Source organism: Physeter macrocephalus, chromosome 13 (assembly GCF_002837175.3).
Source record: "Physeter macrocephalus isolate SW-GA chromosome 13, ASM283717v5, whole genome shotgun sequence".
Classification (NCBI taxonomy): Eukaryota; Metazoa; Chordata; class Mammalia; order Artiodactyla; family Physeteridae; genus Physeter; species Physeter macrocephalus.
The window spans coordinates 37,158,584-37,163,498 of NC_041226.1; positions in this window are offsets into that span (position 1 = coordinate 37,158,584).

The following is a 4,915-nucleotide window of genomic DNA, read 5'->3' on the forward strand; positions in this document are numbered from 1 at the left end:
ATTTAAAAAAAGAACACACACACACACACACACACACACACACAGGCAGTTTTCCTGGTTGGAGCTTATCTAATCTGTGAACCCTGTAAAAGAGGATCTACAGACCAGAGATGGAATCAGTTACACTTTCTCTCTCCTGCAGGCCTTGAAGAAGCCAGTCATCATAAGTTCTGTAGATACCAGGAAGTTAATTCTGCTAACATCCATAAGAGCTCTGAAGAAGACCTCAGATGGAATCACATTTCTAAGTAGAAACTTTGACTACTACATTGTTAGACCCTGAGCAGAGAACACTGTGAAACTGTTTCTGAACTTTTGACAATAAATTAATAAATGCACATTGTTTGATCTGCTAAATTTGTGGAAATTTTTTTAGGTAACAATATCAAAAACAAAATATAGTATAAAATACATAACACTCACTAAATATTCTTCCCTTTATGTGGTAGACAATGTTGTACACTGAAAGTTATGAAAGAAGCAAAGTAAATAAGTCACAGTTCCTGATCCGAATGAGTTTATATTCTAATTAGGCAAATAAGATACTATTTATAGGTAATATAATTGAATATGCAGATGAAAGAATAAAAAAGAATTAATCACATATAATATGACAAGTGTTATACAAGCAATACAAATGAGGTGGTTTGATAAATCACTGGGAAGAGAGACAACTTGAGTAACTTGGAAATCAAATTAGATATTATTTTGTTTGGTATTTTTTTTTTGCGGTACGCGGGCCTCTCACCATTGTGGCCTCTTCCGTTGCGGAGCACAGGCTCCGGATGCGCAGGCTCAGTGGCCATGGCTCACGGGCCCAGCCGCTCCGCGGCATGTGGGATCCTCCCAGACCGGGGCGCGAACCCGGTTCCCCTGCATCGGCAGGCGGACGCGCAACCACCGCGCCACCAGGGAAGCCCCTAAAGCTCAATTTAAGTCCAATTTAATTAGATTAGATGACCCAAACATGTAATTAATAGAGGTTAATTTTGGAAAGGAAAAAGGGCTTAGATCTCTCAGATTCTTAAATGGAAGGCTAACAAGAATAGTTTGTATTGCAGATAGTAGAGAATATTAAAGTTATGACTTTCCAATTTAAATATTCTATTCCAGCAGAGTATCTCATTCTTTTTTTTTTTCTGAAGTTTCAATTGTGCTTAAGAATTATTTCTCCATTTTTTCCCTCTGGTTATTGATATGCTCCTCATTTGTCAAATCATGCTTAAAATATATGATGACTGAATGATACTATGTTGATTCTTTCTCCTCTCAAGATCCTTGTCCATTAATATGACCCTTAAGTATATGCTCAACAAGTAATTTATTTTTTTCAACATGAAATAATTTTACAATAGATGTCTATACATCCAATTTAAATTCTAGCATTCCATGATACTTGTTTTATCACATATCTATTCATCCATATTTACTTGTGTTCATCTTCACCCCAGTACTTTGGCATTTATGTCTTTAGCTAGAGTTTAATAAATATTTGCAGTTTTTCATGTAAAATTTATAAAGAAATGCACTTTGAAGGTTAATTTTATGTATCAAACTGCCTAAGCCACAGTGCCCACATATTTGGTCAAACACTAGTCTGGATGTTGCTGTCAAAGTATTTTTAGATAGGTTAACATACAAATCAGTACAATTTGAATAAAGCAGATTACTCTTTATAATGTGGATGGGTATCATCCAATCAGTTGGAAGCCTAAAGAGATGAAAGAGAGATCACCTCCAAAGGAGGAGGAATTCTGCCAGCAGAGTGTTTTCTGACTTGGGCTACAATATCAATTATTTCCCAGGTCTACAACCTGCCAGCCTATCATGAAGATTTTGGACTTGCCAGCCTCTACAATCCCTTGAGCCAGTTCTTTAAAATAAATCTCTTTCTCACTCTCTCTCTTATTTGTTCTTGTTCTCTGGAGAACTCCGACTAATATAGGCACAAATTTTAAGTATCTATTTCTTTGACAACTAGTGATGTTGAAGTTCTTTTCATGCTCTTACTTACCCATGTGTGTTTCTGTGAAGTCACTGTTCAAATTTTTAACTACTTTTTTTCTGGCGTTTTATTAATGAGTTACAGGGGTCCTTTCTATTTACTGGATACCAATCCTTTATCAGATATATATTTTTCAGTTAAGTCCTCCCAGTCTGTGACTTCCCCATTTATTATCTTAATGGTGATGTTTGATGAGCAGAACTTTTTACTTTTGTGGAATTCTAGTGTGTATTTATTTTTTCTTTTCTTTTGGTTATTGCTTCTTTTTGACTTAACTCAGAAACATTTGGCTAGTCCCAGGTTACAAGTATATTTTCTTATGTTTCTTTTAAAAAAATTATGATTTTAGTTTTTATAATTAAGTCAATGATCTATCTTAAACAACATTTTCTGTATAGTATAAATTAGGGAGTTGAAGTTCTTCCCCCTGCACCACTCAGTAAGGATATCCAAATACTCCAGAATCATCTGTTGAAAACCTTCCCTCTCCCACTGAATTATTTTGGTGACTTTGTAGAAGAAAGAAAAAATTGTATGAGACAATTGTGATACAATTTCTGGGTTCTCTGTTATATTTCATTTGTATATTTGTCATTCTTATGGGAGTTGCACAGTGTATTAATTATTGTAATTCATAAAGGATCTTGATATCACATAGTGAGTCTTCCAAATATTTTGACTTTTAAGGTTGTTGTGGATGTATTGTAGTGCTTTAAACTTTATATAAATCTAAGTAAAGAGCTTGTATCAATTTTGGTACACTGTCATTTGTCAGAATTTTGTCCATTTTAGCTAAGTATTGTTGGCATAAAGTTGTTTGTAATATTGTCCTATTATATTTTTTAATGTCTATCTATAGTTTCTGTCTGATAAACCCCTTTTCATTCTTGATATTGATGTTTTGTATTTTTTCTCATTTTATTGATCTGTCTGCTTTGAGGTTATCAATTTTGTTTGTCTTTTTTAAGAACAAGTTTGTCTTTAATTTTTTCCATTGTCTGATTTCTGCATGTTTATCTCTAATCTTTCATTATCTCCTTCCTTCTACATATTTTTTGATTTCCTTTGCTTTACTTTATCTAGGCTTTTAAGGTAGAAGCATAGGTCATTAAATTTATTTTTTGAAATATAATCATATAATCAAAAATATCCCCTCAAGAACTCAGATAGCTGTACACAATCAATTTTTATGTTAATTTTCGATATCATCCAGCTCAAAATATTTTATAATTTCCCTCCTATTTTTTCTTATATCCAGAGATTATTTAGAAATTTATTATTCAATTTCTGAAATATTTAGTATTTTGCTAGTTATCTTCTTGGTATTGATTTCTATTTTATTTTCATTTTGGTTAGAGAAATACTATGTATGTTTTTAATCATTTTATATTTATTAGTTTGGGGCCCAGAATATGGTTAATTCATGGTAAGTATATCAAGTTTATTTGAAAAGATTGTGAATTATACAATCATTGAGTATTTTATTCCAAATATTTTAATTACAAAATGGTGGTTGATACTGTTGATCAATCTACTGTGATCAATATTTGCTGTGTTCTTGTTTATTTTATTGGTTCTCAAAGTGTGGTCCAAGTTGGCCATCAAGAATGCTCTAAATATCCATTTAGTAATTACAACTAATCTTTAAGATACTAATATTTACCAAGATTTAATGTAGCATCAAGAAAGAATATATACAATTACCTGAGAAAATTATGAAAATACTACCATTTTTATGTTTTATATATGCATAAGGCCAGATTTTATTCATATGTAATGAACTAAACAACATATTGTAACAGATAGAAGGGAGGAGCTAATATAAAGACCTAGCTGTCTATTATTAAATTATCTTTTAAAAAATTATTTTAAAAATGTAAAATACTACCAAGCATCTATACTTTTTTTGAAAATATAGTTGTTACACTACAATATAGCCTCATTTTAATGTTATTTTAATTGATTGATAAATAGATAAATAAATAAATATCTATTTTCACTTTATTTGATAAAATGGTAGTATGAGTAGCAATAACCTAATGAATAAAACTTTTTAAGAATGTAAAGATTTCCTGAGACCAATATGTATAAAAATAGGTGGCCAAATTTTTCTATCAATTTATAAGAAACAGAGCAGGCAAGATGGCGGAAGAGTAAGACGCGGAGATCACCTTCCTCCTCACAGATACATCAGAAATACAGCTACACGTGGAACTTCTCCTATAGAACACCCACCAAATGCTGGCAGAAGACCTCAGACCTCATAAAAGGCAAGAAACCCCCCACATACCTGGGTAGGCAAAAGAAAAAAGAATAAACAGAGACAAAGAATAGGGATGGGACCTGCACCAGTGGGAGGGAGCCGTGAAGGAGGAAAGGTTTCCACACACGAGAAGCCCCTTCGCGGGCGGAGACTGTGGGTGGTGGAGGGGGAAGCTCCGGAGGCTCGGAGGAGAGCGCAGCAGCAGGGTGCAGAGGGCAAAGCGGAGAGATTCCCGCACAGTGGATCGGTGCTGACCGGCACTCACCAGCCCGAGAGGCTTGTCTGCTCACCCGCCGGGGTGGGCGGGGCCTGGGAGCTGAGCCTCGGGCTTCAGTCGGATCCCAGGGAAAGGTCTGGAGTTGGCAGAGTGAAAACAGCCTGAAGGGGCTAGTACGCCACGGCTGGCCGGGAGGGAGTCTGGTTGAAGTCTGGAGCTGCCGAAGAGGCAAGAGACCTTTTCTTCCCTCTTTGCTTCCTGGTGCGTGAGGAAGGGGTTTAAGCGCGCCGCTTAAAGGAGCTCCAGAAACTGGCGCGGAGCTGCCGAAGAGACAAGAGACTGTTTTTTGCCTCTTTATCTCCTAGTGCGAGAGGAGAGGGGATTAAGCGCACCGCATAAAGGAGCTCCAGAAACGGGCGCGGAGCTGCCA